We start from the raw sequence: 21732 nt of genomic DNA, 5'->3' as shown, positions 1-21732 counted from the left end.
TGCGTGGATATCAGCAGCTGACATGAAAAGCCCCTGCGCTCAAACTGGAAGTGTCAGCCCAGAAACCGTGGTCCCTATTTGAAAGTTTCCTCTTCTCTTAGACTTCTGTGGATGAGTGCCACAGCCTAGCACTATGTGAATTAGATGTTGCCTTGGGCTGTGTCCCCACTGTTCAAGATCTTAACTACCCCAAGGTGAAGCCCCAAACAGCAGAAAGTGGCTGCACAGCCTTGCTGAGATCTGTTAGGTCACTTCCAGATTGGGGTGGTTCTGGTATCTGGCTGTACATTTTAAAGTGGCTTGATTTCTCTTCTGAAATGCTGTTTTATAAGCAGAGAAGAGCTAACAGCCTATTCCAGATTCTTCTATCTCAGTGGCTTCTCTGATCCCACAGTGCTCCCCAGCTCAATTGGTGCAGTGTGCTATCACCTAACCCTTTCTGTGCTGGCCTTTTTCTTCCTCCCCTGGGAACTGACCTTTTCTGTTGAAACTCCTGATTGTTTTCAGATGGTGTGTTGTGCTTCCAGACCTTGTGGTTTCTATCAGTCCAGGGTTATTTTTGAGGCTGATTTAACTAATTGGTAATGAGGGAAGAAGGGAGCTTACAGATTCGTGTGTATCTTCTCTGTCATCTTGGCTCCGCCCCCACAAACAATTATATTTTAGAGAAGAGAACATCACAGAAAGATAAGGTTGAAATGGATTCATGATTTAGACATATAGAGCAATATTATAAGCAAATTAGAAGAGCAAATTTTACCTCTCAAGTCTCTGGAGAAGGAGGAATTTGTGTCTAAGGAAGACCTACATTATGAAATGCAAAATGGATAACTGTGATTATAATAAGTTAAATAGGTTTTGTACAAACAAAATTAATGCAGAAAAGATTAAAATGGAAGCAATAAATTGGGGGGAAATTAAATCTAAGTGTTCTGATAAAGATCTCATTTCTAAAATATGTATAGAATTGGCTCAGATATATAAGAAGACACCGATTTTCCAACTGATAAATGGTCAAAGGATATGAACAGTTAATTTTCAGAAAAAAAGAAGTTAATGACATTTATACCCACATGAACACATGCTTTAAATCGCAATTAACCAGAAAAATTCAAATTAAGACAACTCTTGGATTGGGTAAGATGACCCAAAATAAATAAATAATTAAAAGCTACTGATGAATGTTCGAGGGGATGTGGAAAAATGGGACACTAATACATGGTTGGTGGACTTGTGAACTGATCCATTCATTCTTTTTTTTTTTTTTAATTTTTTTTATTATATATATATATTTTTTTTATAATATTATCCCTTGTATTCATTTTTCCAAATTACCCCCCCTCCTTCTATTCCCTCCCCCCGATGACAGGCAATCCCATACATTTTACATGTGTTACAATATAGTCTAGGTACAATACATGTGTGTGAATATCATTTTCTTGTTGCACAATAAACATTAGAATCCGAAGGTACATGCAACCTGGGCAGACAGATATTAGTGCTAACAATTTACATTCACTTCCCAGTGTTTCTTCTCTGGGTGCAGCTACCTCTGTCCATCATTGATCAACTGGAAGTGAGTTGGATCTTCTTTATGTTGAAGATTTCCACTTCCATCAGAATACATCCTCATACAGTATTGTTGTTGCAGTGTACAGTGATTTTCTGGTTCTGCTCATTTCACTCAGCATCAGTTGATTTAAGTCTCTCCAGGCCTCTCTGTATTCCTCCTGCTGGTCATTTCTTACAGAGCAATAATATTCCATAACCTTCATATACCACAAGTTACCCAACCATTCTCCAACTGATGGACATCCATTCATCTTCCAGTTTCTAGCTACAACAAAAAGAGCTGCCACAAACATTTTGGCACATATATGTCTCTTTCTGCTCTTTAGTATTTCTTTAGGATATAATCCCAGTAGTAGCGCTGCTGGGTCAAAGGGTATGCACAGTTTGATAACTTTTTGGGCATAATTCCAGATTGCTCTCCAGAATGGCTGGATTCTTTCGCAACTCCACCAGCAATGTATTAGTGTCCCAATTTCCCCACATCCCCTCCAACATTTATCATTATTTGTTCCTGTCATCTTAGCCAATCTGACAGGTGTGTAGTGGTATCTCAGAGTTGTCTTAATTTGCATTTCTCTGATCAGTAGTGATTTGGAACACTCTTTCATGTGAGTGGATATAGTTTCAATTTCTTCCTCTGAGAATTGTCTGTTCATATCCTTTGACCATTTATCAATCGGAGAATGGTTCGGTTTCTTATAAATTATGGTCAGTTCTCTATATATTTTGGAGATGAGACCTTTGTCAGAACCTTTGTTTTTAAAAATATTTTCCCAATTTGTTACTTCCCTTCTAATCTTGTTTGCATTAGTATTATTTGTACAGAAATTTTTAAGTTTGATGTAATCAAAATCTTCTATTTTGTGATCAATAATGATCTCTAGTTCTCCTCTGGTCATAAATTCCTTCCTCCTCCACAAGTCTGAGAGGTAGATTATCCTCTGTTCCTCTAATCTATTTATTATCTCCCTCTTTATGCCTAAATCATGGATCCATTTTGATCTTATCTTGGTATATGGTGTTAAGTGTGGATCCATATCTAATTTCTGCCATACTAATTTCCAGTTTTCCCAACAGTTTTTTCCGAATAATGAATTTTTATCCCTAATGTTGGAATCTTTGGGTTTGTCAAAGATTAGATTGCTATAGATGTACCCTTTTTTGTCCTTTGTATCTAATCTGTTCCACTGATCTACCAGTCTATTTCTTAGCCAATACCAAATGGTTTTGGTGACTGCAGCTATATAATATAGCTTTAGATCAGGCACACTTAGACCACCTTCCTCTGAGTTTTTTTTTTTTTTTTCATTAGTTCCCTTGCAATTCTCGACATTTAATTGTTCCATATGAATTTTCTTGTTATTTTTTCTAGGTCATTGAAATAGTTTCTTGGGAGTCTGATTGGTATAGCACTAAATAAATAGATTAGTTTGGGGAGTATTGTCATCTTTATTATATTCGCTCGGCCAATCCAAGAGCATTGAATATGTTTCCAATTATTTAAATCTAATTTTATTTTTGTTGCAAGTGTTTTGTAATTTTTCTCATATAATTCCTGACTTTTCTTTGGTAGATGGATTCCCAAATATTTTATACTCTCAACATTTGTTTGGAATGGAATTTCTCTTTGCATCTCTTGCTGTTGCATTTTGTTAGTAATATATAAAAATGCCGAGGATTTATGTGGATTTATTTTGTATCCTGCCACGTTGCTGAAATTTTGAATTATTTCTAGTAGCTTTTTAGCAGAGTCTTTGGGGTTCTCTAAGTATACCATCATGTCATCTGCAAAAAGTGATAGTTTAATTTCCTCATTTCCTACTCTAATTCCTTGAATCTCTTTCTCGGCTCTTATTGCCGAGGCTAGCGTTTCTAGTACTATATTGAATAGTAATGGTGATAGTGGGCAACCTTGTTTCACTCCTGATCTTACTGGGAAAGGTTGCAGTTTATTTCTATTGCATATTATGCTTACTGATGGTCTTAAATATATGCTCCTGATTACTCTAAGGAATAGTCCATTTATTCTTATACTCTCAATAGTTTTTAGTAGGAATGGATGTTGGATTTTGTCAAATGCTTTTTCTGCATCTATTGAGATGATCATATGATTCTTATTAATTTGATTATTAATATTGTCAATTATTTTAATAGTTTTCCTAATATTAAACCAGCCCTGCATTCCTGGAATAAATCCTACTTGATCATAGTGTATTATCTTGGAGATGATTTTCTGAAGTCTTTTTGCTAATATCTTATTTAAGATTTTAGCATCAATATTCATTAAGGAGATTGGTCTATAATTTTCTTTCTCAGTTTTCGATCTACCTGGTTTAGGTATCAGTACCATTTCTGTGTCATAAAAGGAGTTTGGTAGGACTCCTTCATCCCCTATTTTTTTCAAATAATTTATATAACATTGGTGCTAATTGTTCTTTAAATGTTTGGTAGAATTCACATGTGAATCCATCTCGCCCTGGGGATTTTTTCCTGGGGAGTTGATTAATAGCTTGTTCTATTTCTTTTTCTGAAATGGGACTATTTAAGCAATTTATCTCCTCCTCTGTTAATCTAGGGAGCCTATATTTTTGGAGGAAGTCATCCATTTCACTTAAGTTATCAAATTTATTGGCAAAAAGTTGGGCAAAGTAACTCCTTATTATTTCTCTAATTTCCTCTTCATTGGTGGAAAGATCCCCCTTTTCATTTGTAAGACTATCAATTTGATTTTCCTCTTTCTTTTTTTTGATCAAATTTACCAAAGGTTTATCTATTTTATTGGCTTTTTCATAAAACCAACTCTTGGTTTTATTTATTAATTCAATAGTTTTTTTACTTTCAATTTTATTGATTTCTCCTTTTAATTTTTGTATTTCAAGTTTAATTTTTGGTTGGGGGTTTATAATTTGGACTTTTTCTAGCCTTTTAAGTTGTAAGCCCAATTCGTTAATCTTCTCTTTCTCAATTTTCTTCAAATAAGCCTCTAAAGATATAAAATTTCCCCTTATTACTGCTTTAGCTGCATCCCAAAGATTTTGGTATGATGTCTCATCATTGTCATTATCTTGGGTGAAATTGTTAATTGTTTCTATAATTTGCTCTTTCACCCAGTCATTCTTTAAGATGAGATTATTCAGTTTCCAATTACTTTTTGGTCTATTTACCCCTAACTTTTTACTGAATGTAGCTTTTATTGCATTGTGATCTGAGAAGAAGGCATTTATTATTTCTGCCTTCCTACATTTAATTTTGAGATCTTTATGTCCTAATATATGGTCAATTGTTGTATAGGATCCATGAACTGCTGAGAAGAAAGTATATTCCTTTCTATTGCCATTAAGTTTTCTCCAAAGGTCTATCATACCTAGTTTTTCTAATAGTCTATTTACTTTTTAAATTTCTTTCTTGTTTGTTTTGTGGTTTCATTTGTCTAAATCTGAGAGTGTAAGGTTGAGATCTCCCACTATTATAGTTTTACTGTCTATTTCTTCTTGCAGTTCTCTTAAGTTTTCCTTTAGAAAGTTAGATGCTATAACACTTGGTGCATATATGTTTAGTATTGATATGGCTTCATTATTTATGCTATCTTTCAGCAGGATATAGTTTCCTTCCTTATCTTTTTTAATGAGATCTACTTCTGCTTTTGCTTGATCTGAGATAAGGATAGCTACCCCCGCTTTTTTGGCTTTACCTGAAGCATAATAGGCTCTGTTCCTACCTTTTACCTTTATTCTGTATGTATGTCCCTGCTTTAAGTGTGTTTCCTGTAGGCAACATATTGTAGGGTTCTGCTTTTTGATCCAATCTGCTATCCGTCTCCGTTTGATGGGATCGTTCATCCCATTTACATTTACAGTTAAAATTACTAATTCTGTATTTCCTGCCATCGTATTATCCCCAGATTATGCTTTTTTCCCTTGACCCCCCTGATCCCCCTCCCCGATATTCAATCTACAGACCCCCCTTGTGACGCGCAACCCTCCCTCTTTTCTTTTTTTTTTTTTTTTTAGGATCCCTCTCCCCTCCCTCCAAGTCCCTTCACTTATTCTCCTTTTCCTTTTCCCTTTTCCTCTCCCACCTTTTAATGAGGTGAGAGAAAATTATCTGAAAAACAAATATGTTAATTATTTACTCTTTGAGCCTCTCCTGATGAGAGTAAGATTCACACAATGATTCTCCCCCTCACTAAGTTCCCTCAGATATGGTGTATTTTCTATGCCTCTTCCTGGGATGCAGTCTCCCTCTTTTAATCACTCCTTCCTCTTTTTCTGAACCGACCTCCTTCCCTTTACTACACCCCCCTTTTTTTCTTTTATATCAGTAAAATCAAATTATCCTTGAGTATTTTTATATACCCACAACAGAGTTACAGTTCTCAAGGGTTCTGTGTACCTTTTTCTGTTTCTCTTCAGTCTTGTGGATGTAGATCAATTTTTTTGTTTAAGTCTGGTTTTCTTCTTAGAAACATATAGAATTCCTGTGTTTCATTGAATGACCATCTTCTTCCATGGAACAAGATGCTAAACTTAGCTGGGTAGTTCATTCTTGATTGCAGTCCTTGATCTTTTGCCTTACGGAATATCAGGTTCCAGGCCCTTCTATCTTTTAATGTGGAGGCAGCCAGATCTTGGGTGACCCTTATTGTGGCACCTTGGTATTTAAATTGTTTTTTTTCTAGCTGCTTGCAGGATTTTCTCCTTTGTGTGGTAATTCTGCAGCTTAGCCACTATATTCCGTGGTGTTCTTTTTTTAGGGTCTATTTCAGAAGGAGTTCGATGAAATCTTTCCACATCTACTTTCCCTTCTGTTTCTATTATCTCTGGACAGTTCTCTTTGATAATTTCCTGTAAAATAGAATCTAGGCTCTTTTTTTGGTCATAGTTTTCTGGAAGTCCAATAATCCGCAGATTATCTCTCCTAGATCTATTTTCCAGGTCTATAGATTTTCCCAGTAAGTATTTGACGTTGTTCTCCAGCTTCTCATTTTTTTTGTTTTGTTTGACTGATTCTTGGGTTCTCTGTGAATCATTCATTTCTATTTGTTCCATCCTGACTTTTAAGGAGTTATTTTCTTCTTTCACAGTTTTTAGTTCTTTTTGTAAATGCCCAATTTTGTTTTTAAATGAATTATTTTGCTCTATTGAATTTTTTTTCCATTTCCCTAATTTTTTTTTGAGAATTATTTTCTTTTTCCAATTGAGAAATTCTATTTTCTTGAGACTTTTTTATCTTTTCCAATTCAGAAATCCTACTTTCCTGTGTTTTTTTAACCTTTTCTAATTCATAAATTTTGTTTCCCTGCATCTCCTGTGAATTCTTTATTTTTTCCAACTCCAATTTCAGGACGTTGTTATTCTCTATCATAGCTTCCCTTTCCTTTCCCCATTTTTCTTCAATCTCCCTCAATTTTTTAAGAGTTTCTTTTAGGAGAGAGTTATGTGATGAGGAGCAGGGATCGTTCCCCTTTGGGTTGTTATCTGCTGACTCTCTGCTGTTAACTTCCTCGGGGTTGGATACCCGCTCTTTCTCTGTATAGAAGGAATCTATAGTTTTTCTAGCTTTTTTGCTCATATTTAAAAAAATCTTTTGGCGTCTGTCCCTGGGGTAGGAAATTATTTATTTACTTCTTTACCAGCTTCCTCCCAGACCAGATGGATGCAGAGGCTCCTGTGCCTGAGCTAAGATAGAGCTCTGGGAGAGAGTTCCCCACCCCCTCCCTGGAAGTGCCTCAGAGGTGATTAGCACTATTGTGTTTCGAGGGCGTAGAATAGTAAAGACAGCACAAACCCAGCCTATGCGTCCGGGTGGGGCGTGGATGTCTGCAGCAGGTGACGTGAAAAGCCCCTGTGCTCAAACTGGAAGTGTCTGCCAGAAACCGTGGTCCCTAGTTCAAAGGTTCCGCTTCTCTGGGACTTCCTGGAGCTGAGTTCCACTCCCTCCAGCTAAGCTAGGCCATGTGTGTTGCCTTGGGCCGTATCCACCCACTTGTCAATCTCCTAACTACTCTCAGGAGGTAGCTGAGGCCATACCCCCTGGTGCCGAGATCTGCTGAGTCACCTCCACGGTCCAGGGAAAATCTAATCTGAGTTTTAAAATATTTTGGCTTTCTCTTCTGAACTGCTAAATAATTAGCAGAGAAGAGCTAACAGCCTGTGCCAGATTCCTTTACCTCAGTGGCTTCTCTGATCCCAGAACCCTTCCCAGCGCGATGGGCGCAGTGTGCCACTACCCCACCGTCTGTGCTGGTCTCTCTTATTCCTCCCCTGGGAACTGACCTCTCCTGTTGAAACTCCAGATTCTCTTCAGCTGGTAAGTTGTGCTTCCAGTCCTTGTGGTATCTATCAGTCCTGAGCTAATTCCGAGACTTAATTTATCTAATTGGTTGTGAGGGAGTGAGGACGTTCACAGAGACGTGTGTTTCTTCTCCGCCATCTTGGCTCCGCCCCTTCCCTGATCCATTCATTCTTGAGAGCAATTTGGAAACATGCCCAAAAGACTACCAAATTACTGGACCTATATCCCAAATAGATAATACAAAAGAGTAAAAGACCTATGGATCATAAAAAAAAGGTTAAATTTTTATAACAGCCCTTTTTGCAATGACAAGAAAGTGGAAACTTCTGTGGATGCCCATCAATTTGAGAACAGCTGAATAAATTATCGTTTATGAATATTATTGGATATTATTCTATTAGAAATGATAAGCAGGATGATTTCAGAGATGTCTGGAGATACTTTCATGAATTGATGGTAAGTGAAGTGAATAGAACCAGAAGAAACTTGTACACAGCAACAGCAAGATTGTATGATGATCAATTCTGATGGTCATAGTTCTTTTGAATAGCAAGGTGATCCAGGCCAGTTCTAATGGTCTTGTCATGTTAGTTGTGTGAGGTCCAGATCAAATTTCAGAAACATTTACCCAGAGAATATGGACAATCTCATCTATCATCAGTGTTCTTCTTAGCTTCTCTTCTGAGCTCTCTTCTGAGATATGAATGACCTCCACAGTCTGGTCCCTGTATAAGGAAAGAGAAATGAAAACCTTTATTTCTAATTTAATAATTTTTTTAGTATAAATAAATAAGTATTTTCCCAATGTTTTTCTAATAATATATTTGTGCTTTTACTAAGTAGTTGTCTTTAATAAACTGCTGGGAAAACGGGAAATTAGTATGGCAGAAACTAGGCATGGACCCACATTTAACACCACATACTAAGATTAGATCAAAATGGGTCCAAGATTTAGGCATAAAGAACGAAATCATAAATAAATTGGAGGAACATGGGATAGTTTACCTCTCAGACTTGTGGAGGAGGAAGGAGTTTGTGTCCAAGGGAGAACTAGAGACCATTATTGATCACAAAATACAAAATTTTGATCACATCAAATTAAAAAGTTTCTGCACAAACAAAACTAATGCAAACAAGATTAGAAGGGAAGTAACAAATAGGTAAACAATTTTACAGTTAAAGGTTCTGATAGAGGTCTCATCTCCAAAATATACAGAGAATTGACTTTGATTTATAAGAAATCAAGCCATTCTCCAATTGATAAATTGTCAAAGGATATGAACAGACAATTTTCAGATGATGAAATTAAAACTATTTCCACTCATATGAAAGAGTGTTCCAAATCACTATTGATCAGAGAAATGCAAATTAAGACAACTCTGAGATATCATTACACACCTGTCAGATTGGCTAAGATGACAGGAACAAATAACAATGAATGTTGGAGGGGCTGTGGGAAACCTGGGACACTGATGCATTGTTGTTGGAGTTGTGAAAGAATCCATCCATTCTGGAGAGCAATCTGGAATTATTTCCAAAAAGTTATCAAAATGTGCATACCCTTTGACTCAGCAGTGCTACTACTGAGCTTATATCCCAAGGAAATACTAAAGAAGGGGAAGGGACCTGTATGTGCCAAAATGTTTGTGGCAGCCCTTTTTGTAGTGGCTAGAAGCTGGAAGATGAATGGATGTCCATCATTTGGAGAATGGTTGGGTAAATTATGGTATATGAATGTTATTTTATATTATTGTTCTGTAAGAAATGACCAACAGGAGGAATATAGAGAGGCTTGGAGAGACATCAACTGATGCTGAGTGAAACGAGCAAAACTAGGAGATCATTATACACTTCAACAATGATACTGTTTGAGGATGTATTCTGATGGAAGTGGATATCTTCAACATAGAGAAGAGCTAATCGAATTCCAATTGATCAATGATGGACAGAATCAGCTACATCCAGAAAAGGAACATTGGGAAATGATTGTAAACTGTGAGCATTGTTTTTTGTTTTGTTTTGTTTCTCTTCCCAGATTATTTTTACCTTGTGAATACAATCCTTCCTTTGCAATAACAACAAAATTCGGTTCTGCACATATATATTGTACTTAAGATATACTATAAGATATTTAATATATATGGGAATGCCCGCCATCCAGGGGAGGGGGGGAAGTAAGGAGGGGATAAACTCAGAACAGAAGGGAGTACAAGGGATAATGTTGTAAAAAAATTACCTATGCATATGTATTGCCAAAGAAAATGTTATAATTATACAAATAAATTAAAAAAACAAAAACAAAAAAAAAGAAAATTGACCATATATTAGGACATAAAGACCTCAAAATTAAATGCAGGAATGCAGAAATAGTAAATGCTTTCTTTTCAGATCACAATGCAATAAAAACTACATTCAACAAAACGTTAGGGGTAAATAGACCAAAAAGTAATTGGAAACTAAATAATCTCATCTTAAAGAATGATTGGATGAAACAGCAAATTATAGACACAATTAACAAGATAATGACAATCATGAGACATTATACCAAAATTTGTGGGATGCAGCTAAAGCGGTAATAAGGGAAAATTTTATAACTTTAGAGGCTTATTTGAATAAAATAGAGAAAGAGAAGATCACCGAATTGGGCTTGCAAATTAAAAAGCTAGAAAAAGGCCAAATTAAAAACCCTTAATGAAATACTAAACTTGAAATTCTAAAATTAAAAAGAGAAATTAATGATATTGAAAGTAAAAAATCTATTGAACTAAAAAAATAAAACTAAGAATTGGTTTTATGAAAAAACCAATAAACTAGATAAACCTCTGGTAAATCTGATTAGAAAAGGAGAGAGGAAAATTAAATTATTATTCTTAAAAATGAAAAGAGAAAACTTTCCACCAATTAGAGATATAATAACAGAGCTACTTTGCCCAATTTTATGCCAATACATTTGATAACCTAAATGAAATGGACAACTACCTCCAAAAATATAGGCTTCTTAGATTAACAGAGAAGGAAGTAAATTGCTTAAATAGTCCTATTTCAGAAAAAGAAATAGAACAAGCTATTAATTAACTCTCTAAGAAAAAATGCCCAGCACCAGATGTATTTACATGTGAATTCTACCAAACATTCAAGGAAAAATTAACCCCAATGATATATGAACTATTTGAAAAAATAGGGAATGAAGGAATCCTACCAAATTCCTTTTATGACACAAACATGGTACTGATACCTAAACCAGGTAGGTTGAAAACAGAAAAAGAAAAGTATAGACCAATCTCCCTAATGAATATTGATGCTAAAATCTTAAATAAGAAATCATCCCCAGAATAATACACTATGATCAAGTAGGATTTATACCAGGAATGCAAGGCTGGTTCAATATTAGGAAAACTATCAGTATTATTGGCTACATTTATAACCAAATTAACAAAAACCATATGATCATCTCAATAGATGCAGAAAAAGCATTTGATAAAATCCAACATACATCCCTATTAAAAATACTTGAGAGTATAGGAATAAATGGATTTTTCCTTAAAATAATAGTAGCATCTATTTAAACCATCACTAAGTGGGATAAACTGCAACCATTCCCAATAAGATCTGGAGTGAAACAAGATTGCCCACTATCACCATTACTATTCAACATTGTATTAGAAATGCTAGCCTTGGCAATAAGAGCTGAGAAAGAGATAAACGGAGTTAGAGTAGGTAATGAGGAAACCAAATTATCACTCTTTGCTGATGATATGATGGTATACATAGAGAATCCCAAAGATTCTACTAAAAAATATTAGAAATAATTTACACCTTTAGGAATGTTGCACGATATAAAATAAACCCAAATAAGTCATCTGCATTCTTATATATCACCAACAAAATCCAACAGTTAGAGTTACAAAGATAAATTCCATTTAAAGTAAATACCAATATATATAAAATATTTAGGAATTTATCTGCCAAGGGACAATCAGAAACTATATGAGCAAAACTACAAAACACTTTTCACAAAAATTAAGTCTGGTCTAATCAATCAGAAAAATATTAAATGCTCTTGGATAGGGTGGGCAAATATAATAAATATGACAATTCTACCTAAACTAATCAATTTATTTAGCACCATACAAATCAGGCTCCCAAAAAACTATTTTAATGACCTAGAAAAAATAACAACAAAGTTCATATGAAAAAACAAAAGGTCATGAATTTCAAGGGAATTAATGAAAAAAAAAAAAATCAAATGAAGATGGCCTAGCTATACCAGATCTAAAATTGTATTATAAAGCAACAGTTACCAAAATCATTTGTGTTGGGACCCTGGATCTCTTATAATCAGCTGGAGTCAGATAAGCAAAAGTCTTTATTCTAGGTCTTTTGCAGTCTTGATCAGGGGATTAGATCTAGCTATCTCCCCACCTCCCTCCTCTCTCTCCACTTCCAGGAGAATGCCTCCATTTCCTCCTCCTACTCTGCTTACTCATGACACTTCCCATTCTTTGTCCACACCCACTGATCCAGCCAGCACTGAACAATTGGGGAGGGTTATTCTTCAAATATGTTAATAGAGAATTGTCCAATTGACAATTAGTCCCACATGCTCTATTATCCAAGTGCATTTGCTCAGTTCTAGCCCTTTACAATTTGGTATTAGCTAAGAAATAGACTAGTTGTTCAGTGGAATAGGTTAGGTTCAAAGGACAAAGCAGTCTAATGTTTGACAAACCCAAAGACCCAGCTTTTGGAATAAGAACTCAATGTTTGACAAAAATTATTGGGAAAATTGGAAATTAGTATGGCAGAAACTAGTCACTGACCCACACTTAACACTGTACACCAAGATAAGGTCAAAATGGGTTCATGACCTAGGCATAAAGATTGACATTATAAATAAATTAGAGGAACATAAGATAGCTTACCTCTCAGACTTGTAGAAGAGGAAGGAATTCATGACCAAAGAAGAACTAGAGATCATTATTGATCACAAAATAGAAAATTTTGATTATATCAAATTGAAAAAGTTTTTGTACAAACAAAACTAATGCAAATAAGATTAGAAAGGGAGCAATAAACTTGGAAAACATTTTTACAGTCAAAGGTTCTAATAAAAGTCTCATTTCCAAAATATATAGAGAATTGACTTTAATTTATAAGAAATCAAACATTCTCCAATTGATAAATGGTCAAAGGATATGAACAGATAATTCTCAGATGAAAAAATTGAAATTATTTCTAGCCATATGAGAAGATGCTCCAAGTCATTATTAATCAGAGAAATGCCAAATAAGAGAACTTTGAGATATCACTACACACTTGTCAGATTGGCTAGAATGACAGGGAAAGATAATGTAGAATGTTGGAGGAGATGTGGGAAAACAGGGACACTGATACATTGTTGGTGGAATTGTGAATACATCCAGCCATTCTGGAGAATGATTTGAACTATTCTCAAAAAGTTATCAAACTATGCATACTCTTTGATCCAGCAGTGTCACTACTGGGCTTATATCCCAAAGAGACCTTAAAGAAGGGAAAGGGAACTTTATGTGCAAGAATGTTTGTGGCAGCTCTCTTTGTAGTGGCCAGAAATTGGGAACTGCGTGGATGCCCACCAATGAAGAATGGCTGAATAAATTGTGGCTTATGAATATTATGGAATATTATTACTCTGTATGAAATGACCAACAGGATGCTTTCATAAAGGCCTGGAGAGACTTACATGAACTGAGTGAAATGAGCAGGACCAGGGGATCATTTTACACTTCAACAACAATAATATATGATGATCAATTCTGATGGATGTGACCATCCATCTTCAACAACAAGTTGAACAAAATTAGTTTCAATAGAGCAGTAATGAACTGAACCAGTTATGCTCAGTGAAAGAATTGACTTCAGTGAAAGGAGATCACTATGAATCACTACATAGAATTCCCAATCCCTCTACCTTTGTCCACCTGCATTTTTTATTTCCTTCAGAGCCTAATGGTACACTATTTCAAAGTCCAATTCTTTTTAAACAGCAAAATAACTTTTTGGACATATATACATATATTGTAGCTAATTTATACTTTAAGATATGTAACATGTATTGGTCAACCTGCCATCTGGGGGAAGGGGAAAGGAGGGGAAAAATTGGAACAAAAGGCTTGGCAATTGTCATTGTTGTAAAATTACCCATGCATATATCTTGTAAATAAAAAAAAAAGCTATAATAACAAAATACTGTTTTAAATGCATTAAACATTGGGCATTAAATGTTGGATTGTGTTTTGCTCTTATCCACAACCTAAAACTTAAATTAATTGAATAATTTTTTTTTAAGATTTCCTCTCAATTAAAAATGAATATATTTTGTCAGCCTATAGTCTCTCCCAAACAATGTGTAAAATAAGATATATAGTACATCATGATTTTAGTTATGGAGTTGGGGAAAAGTGTCTTCCTAATTTTAGAGTTTATGCAATAACTGATAAGGGACAGGTTGGTGAAATTGAAAGAATGGCAACTTTGGAGGGAAAGTTTCTATAGCCCTCAATTTCGACCTGTGGGATTACCAAAAAAAAGTACATTTAACCTTAATAAGAATATTGTTTTTCCAAAATACAATTGAAATAATTAAAAGAATTATTACTTTGAAATTCTTTTTAAGTGAAAAGAGCTAGATGTTAATTGAAATTTTTGAGGAAATGAATGTATTTGGGTGGAAATCATAACTTTGTCTTTGACTTCTTATAGATAAGGAAGTAATTAGCGATAGCTGGACTTGGTCTGGGTCTCTTACAGCATATTTGAGATTTCTGCATGGTGAGAAACACTTTTATGGTATGCACTTACCTACCATGCTTTCCTTCCTCAACCTTTCCTTTGCTCCCAGACAATGTAGAACTCAAATAGGTTATTTGACTGTTCATGCTGCTAGGACAGTTGGTTGATTGTTGTCTTTTCTTCTTGAAGTGGACCAAAATGACATCACTATGTTAGAGTCATCTCACAGTGTGTTTGACTGTGGCTGATGAGACTAATATAAACTTGGAAATCTCTGCCACAAGTCAAACACATATAGTTCATAAGAACATTTGCTCTATCTTCTCCAATTTTGTGCATCTTATATTTCCTTTGGGGTAATTCAATTCTTCTTTGCTCATTGAGCACAGCTCCTTCTCTGATGAGGGCATGCCATGCTGGGTGGTCCTGTGCTAGTGTTTCCCATGCCATACAATAATTCTAAAGTTGTATTTCATCTTGGATATGAGATCAAAGACATTATTTTCCTTCATGTGTGACAGAGGGCCACCCTACAAATTGCCATGCTAATGTCTCTTAAGATCCTTTATGCCTTATCATCTCTCATGATTCTATGCCTAAAAGATCCCAGACAGTATTATCTAATATTATGACACAACCTAAAAAAATCCAAGGGCTTTGCTATCAGTAGAACTCCAGGTTTCCCCGAAAGTTTGGACCCTCATTTGCCCTGCAAAAAAAAACTTTTAGATATTTCTACCCATATTATATTTTCTCAAGAGCAGTGATTGACTCTCTCTTTTTTCTATTTTTTTGTTTTTCTATATACAAAGTTTTATATATTTTTCTATTTGTATCCTAAGCACATAATACAGTACTTGTAATAGTTCATTATTTGACAAGTCATATATTCATTCCATTATGTAGTAAGTCCAACAAGAAGAATATCTTGACCTCAATTCTAAAGCATTAACAACAAATTGTTCCTATTGTTCTGTTAATTTTGGTTATGTCCATTTTTTTTGAGATTTTCTATTTGGGATTTTCTTGCCAAAGATACTAGAGTGGTTTTCTATGTCTTTCTCCAACTTATTTTATAACTGAGGGAACTAAGGCATATTTGCCCATAGACATATAGCTAGTATCTAAGGGCAGATTTGAACTCAGATATTTCTGATTTCAGGACCATTACTCAATCTACTATGTCATTTAGCTGTTACCAATAGCAATAATTTTTATTAAAAAAGAAATGGTATTGATAGATAAACTAAACACTATTGCAGACTTGGGGAAATGATGTTAACAATAGCATTTTATTTCAGCTAAACATCTTCTAAAAATAATTTAAGAAATAATAAGAAATGCATTCTGAAAATAAAAATCTATTATTTACTTATCTATTTATTTATTTACCTATTTATCTTTTTATTTATTTCCTGAGGCTGGGGTTAAGTGACTTGCCCAGGGTCACACAGCTAAAAAGTGTTGAGTGTCTGAGATCAGATTTGAACTCAGGTCCCTCCCTGAATTCAAGGCTGGTGCTCTATCCACTGCACTACCTACTTGCCCCCTAAAAATCTATTTTTTAAAAAATAAGAAAGTAGCACACAAAAGAAAGGACCAACCAACAAAATAGAAATACAGAAACTTGTAAATTAATTGGTCTAAGTCACTGGTGTAAAGATGGAAAAAGGAAGGAGCATCCCACTTCCATGAATACTCATAACTCTATGCTTAATATAAAGGAGAAAGACCACATATGCTATAAAAGTTAGAAAATTGACTGAATAATAATCCTGTGAACCTCATTCTTATCTTACTAGGCAAAAGATAATTGGGGGTAAGGGAAGGAGATTGTGAATAAATACAATAAAATAATTATCTGGAGATAAAAAGAAGCATGAAGTATAACAAGATCTTTTCTCAAAAATTCCTCCTCCAAACAAATCTAGAAAATGTACCAGATCAAATCCTAATCTGAAAATACAAAAAATCAAAACAAAACAAAACAAAAAACCACAGTGAATTATTTCTCTGGATAGGGAGCTGCCTATGTTGGGTATTTCAGATTCAATCTCAGGGAGAAGCTGTGTATCAAAATAAGTGAAAACTCCCATTCAAAAAGTTAAGCATTAAAATTGTTCTGTGAACAAGACATCAAACACAATGGGCTCTTCTGTGACTGCATGTGACTAAATCATGCACTTCTTAATCCTTTCCTTATGTCTTTCACGACTATTTCATTATTCACAAGGTTAACAAAATGATTGTATAATAGATCTGACTATGTACCTCTCTTACTCAATAATCTCCAATGGCTATTGTTTCCTGGATAAATATAAATTAAAGTTTAGTTTTTAAGAGCTTTCCCAACCTGGCTCCAAACTACATTTTAAGCTGTATTATACATTTCTCTCCTTCCAACACTCTACTGTCAAGCCAAATGATGTTCTTTCTCTCTTAGTACTTTTGCTACGGCCTTCTTATACCCTTTAAAATCTGTTTCTTTGGTAAAGATGAACATTCCACGCTACAAAAACACTTTCCTGATTCCATGTAAGGAAGGTCTACTGCATTTTTATTTACTGTATTTAGCAGTGCCTGGCACATTGTAGGTGCTTAATTAATTTTTACATATAGATTGACATATCATTCCTTTGTCTTGTTTCATATTTTACAATCTATATCCTGCCATATAATCTTCCTACTTTTGCACTGAAGACATTGAATATAAAACTGTGTGTGTGTATGTGTGTGTAAGTATATATTAGAATATAAATGTTTGTATGTATAAACAAAATTCTTTCTGACTGTTCTTTTTATATGGTGTGTGTATATCTATCTATCTGTCTATCTATCAATCTATCTATCTATGTATCTATCTATCTATCTATCTAAATGTATATAACCTATATGATTTCAGAACTTGTGGTCTTTTATTGAGTTTTATGATGTCTTCTACAATTCTAATAGTAATTCCAGCATATTTGAATTGTTTTTTTCTTATTGCTAGAAGAATTTATTTCTTGATCTGAGGTTTCAAAATTTGACAATAATATTCCTATATGTTTTCCAAAAATAATCTCTTTGAGGTGGTGATCAGTGGATTTTTTCTATTTCTACTTACCCCTTCTGTTCTATCATTACAAGAAATTTTTCTTGGAGTATTTCTTACCATTAAAAAAAAACTAATGGCTTTTCATTTTTCAAAATATATGCAAAGATAGTTTTTAACATTAACCCTTGCAAAACCTTGTGTTTCAAATTTTTCTCCTTCTCTCACCACTTCTTCCTTTTCCTCAAGACATCAAGTAATCCAACCTAAGATTAAAGATGTATAATTCTTCCATACATATTTCCACATTTATCATGCTGCACAAAAAAAAAAATCAGATCAAAAAAGGAAAAAAAATGAGAAAGAAAAATAAAAACAAGCAAGTCAACAACAAAAACAACAATAAAAAAGTGAAAGTATTATGTTTTGATCCACATTCAGCCCCCATAAACCTCTCCCTGGATGCAGAAGGCTCTCTTCATCACAAGCCTTTTGGAATTAGCCTGAATCACCTTTTTGTTGAAAAGAACCAAGTCCATCACAGTTGAACATTTCATACTTTTGGTGTTGCTGTGTATAATGTTCTCTTGATTCTATTCACTTCACTTAGCTTCAATTCATGTACATTTCTCCAGGCTTTTCTGTAATCAACTTAAATATTTCTTAGAGAACAATACATTTCTCAAAGAACCCATTATATTCATATACCATAATCATTCCCCAGCTGATGGGCAACCAGTTAGTTTCCAGTTTCTTGACACTTACAAAAAGGACTGCTACAAACATGTTTGCACATGTGGATTTTTTTTCCTTTTTTATGGTCTATTTGAGATACAGATGCAGTACAGACACTGCTGGATCAAGGGCTATGCACAATTTGATAGTCCTTTGAGCATAATTCCAAACTCCTCTCCAGAATGATTGCATCAGTTCACGACTCCACCAACAATACATTAGAGTCACAATTTTCTCACATCCTCTCCAATTGGAGCCAATTGGAAAGGTGTGAAGTGGTACCTCAGAATTGTCTTAATTTGAATTTCTCTAATCAATAATGATTTAGAACACTTTTTCATATGAATAGAAATGGCTTTAAGTTCTTCATCTGAAAATTGTCTGCTTATATCCTTTGACCATTTATCAATTGGAGAATGGCTTGTATTTTTATAAATTTGTGTCAGTTCTCTATATATTTTAAAAATGAGTTATCAAATACACTAGTTGTAAAAAAAATTCCCAGCTTTCTGATTCTATTTTAATCTTGGCTTTGTTGGTTTCACTTTTTACTAAAACTTTTGAATTTAATGTAATCAAAATTATCCATTTTGCATTTCATAATCTTCTCTATTCTTCTTTGGCCATAAATACCTTCCTTCTCCACAGATGTGTGAGCTAAACTACCCTTTGTTCTCTAAATTTATTTATAGTATTGACATTTATTTTTAAATCATGAATACATTTAGACCTTATTTTGGTATAAGATGTTAAGTATTACTTATTTTCTGCATAACATTTTCCAGTTTGCCTAACAATTTTTGTCAGTTAGTGAGTTCGTATCACTGAAGATGGATTATCAAAGTATTTATCAAACAAGAGAGTATTATACTCATTGGATATTGTGTTTTGTCAACCTAACATTCCATTGAACAACTACTCTATTTTTTAGCCAATACCAAATTTTTTTGATGACTGTTGTTTTATAATAAATATGGTTTTAGGTCTGGCACAGCTCGTCCACTTTCACTGGCATTTTTTTTTTTCATTAATTCCCTTGAAATTCTTGATCTTTGTTTTGTCAGATGAATTGTGTTAATATTTTTCTAGCTCGATAAAGTGATTTTTTTGTCTTTTTAATTAGTATAGCTTCCATAAATAGATTAATTTAAGTAGTTTTGTCATTTTTTTATTATATTAGCTTGACATAGCCATAAGCACTTGATATTCTTCCAAATCTTTATATCTGACTTTATTTTTATGAAAGGTATTTTGTAGTTGGGTTTTATACTTTCTTGGATTATTTCTTGCATAATGTATCAATGTTCTTATTCTTTTAGTCCAATTATTCTCATGTTTTCTTTGCTTGAGCTGTTCTTCAGATCTGTTGTTTTTCTTATGTTTCACATTCTGTTCTATTTTGTTTTTCATTTTTGTGTTCTGTTTTTTTATTTCCTGATCTCTTATAGCTTTACTAGTTTCACCTTGCCCAATTCTAATTTTTGAAGAGTTTATTTTGCCTTGAAGACTCTGTATCTCCTTTTGTAGTTGGCGAATTTTTTATAATCTTTTTATTTTTCTTGGGTTGTTTTTTAGTTTGTTTTTAATTTTTTTTTCCTTAATGTCTCTCATTTGATTTTTAAAATCTTTTTGTATACCTTCTATAAATTTTTTCTGGGCCATTTAATGTTATTTTTTAAGTAAAATATTCTTTATGTTTTGTTTTGTTTTGTTTTACTTCTGTGTCCTATTCTGAAGATGAATTCTAGTCTTCCCTATTCTGATAATAACTTTCTATATTTAGGTTCTTTCTTCTTTTCCCATTCACTTTTTTAAAAAGAAGCATTAATGTAAACTCTAAATGTCGAATGAGGAGTTGGTGCCTTTAGCTTCATTTCATCTCTTCTCTCTGACCTGGAATCCTAAACTAACAGTTCCCCTTGCATGTAAACTCTCATAGCCAGCAGTGTTCCTGAACCATTGGTCCTACAGTCATGGGCTAAGGTGATTACTTCTTGCTTAATCCCACGTGTCCCTGCAGTACATGTGAACATTGCATTCCTGATCAGCAGAGGTTTACTCAGTCTTCCAGGATTCAGACCCCTGAATCACACAGTCTGGTAAGGTCCTTGTGGGTCCTTGAGAGGCTCCAGTCAAACCCAGATACCCCAAGTGGTCCCCATCTGATGTTTGGTGGAACTAGTCGGAGATGTTTGAACTTTACACTGGTTAATTCTTGGCATGGGATCTTCCTGAGCTATGCCACAGGTCTTCTTGAATTTTCCTCAATCTATGTTCACACTGAGGCACAAATTTGTTCTTTTTGTGGGAGAAATATGATGACCTTGAAATTTACCAAGCTATTCAACCATCTTCCCAGAATATCCCCCCTAAAAAACTAAAATTTTTGGTGGTTGTTCATATATTTTAATTATTCTGGTGTTTATTCAATTATCTATCCTTGAACTGTATTTTTGTTTTGTTTTGTTTTGTTTTGTTTTGTTTTTTACTAAAACTTTTCTTTTTCAAAACATATGCATGGACAATTTTTCAACATTAGTCTTTGCAAAACTTTGTGTTCCAGTCCCTCCTTTTGCCCATGCGCTCCCCTAGATGACAAGTAGTCCAATATATGTTAAACATGGTAGAAATATATGTTAAATCCGATATATGCATGCATATTTATATAAATATCATACTACACTAGAAAAATCAAATAAAATCAGTAAAAGAAAAAAAAAAGAGAGAAGAAAAAATAAAATGCAAGCAAACAAGAACAAAAAGAGAGAAAATTCTATGTTGTGAACCAGATTCAGTTCCCGCAGTCCTCTCTCTGGGAGTAGATGGCTCTCTTCATCACAGAATAATTGGAACTTTTTGAATCAACTCATTTTGAAGAGAACCAAGTCTATCAGAATTGATCAGTGTATAATCTTGTTGTTACTATATATAATGATCTCTTGGTTCTTCTCATTTATTTAGCATGACTTCATGTAAGTCTCAACAGGTCTCTCTGAAAATCTTCCTGCTGGTAGTTTCTTACAGAACAATAACATTCATATACCATGATTTATTCAACCATTCTCCAATTGATGGGCATCCATTCACTTTCCAGTTTCTTGCCACTAAAAAAAGAGCTGCCACAAACATCTCTTTGGGATTTAAGCCCAGTAAAAAGACTGCTAGATCAAATGGTATGTATAGTTTGATAACTTTTTGAGCATAGTTCCAAATTGCTCTCCAAAATGCTTAGATCCATTCATAGTTCCACCAACAAAGTATTATTGTCCCAGTTTTCCCATGTCCCCTCCAATATTGATCATTAACTTTTCCTATCATCTTAGCCA

Source organism: Sminthopsis crassicaudata, chromosome 3, assembly GCF_048593235.1.
Source record: "Sminthopsis crassicaudata isolate SCR6 chromosome 3, ASM4859323v1, whole genome shotgun sequence".
In the NCBI taxonomy this organism is placed as follows: Eukaryota; Metazoa; Chordata; class Mammalia; order Dasyuromorphia; family Dasyuridae; genus Sminthopsis; species Sminthopsis crassicaudata.
The sequence above is the reverse complement of the archived record's forward strand: the minus strand, read 5'-3'. Positions refer to the sequence as shown.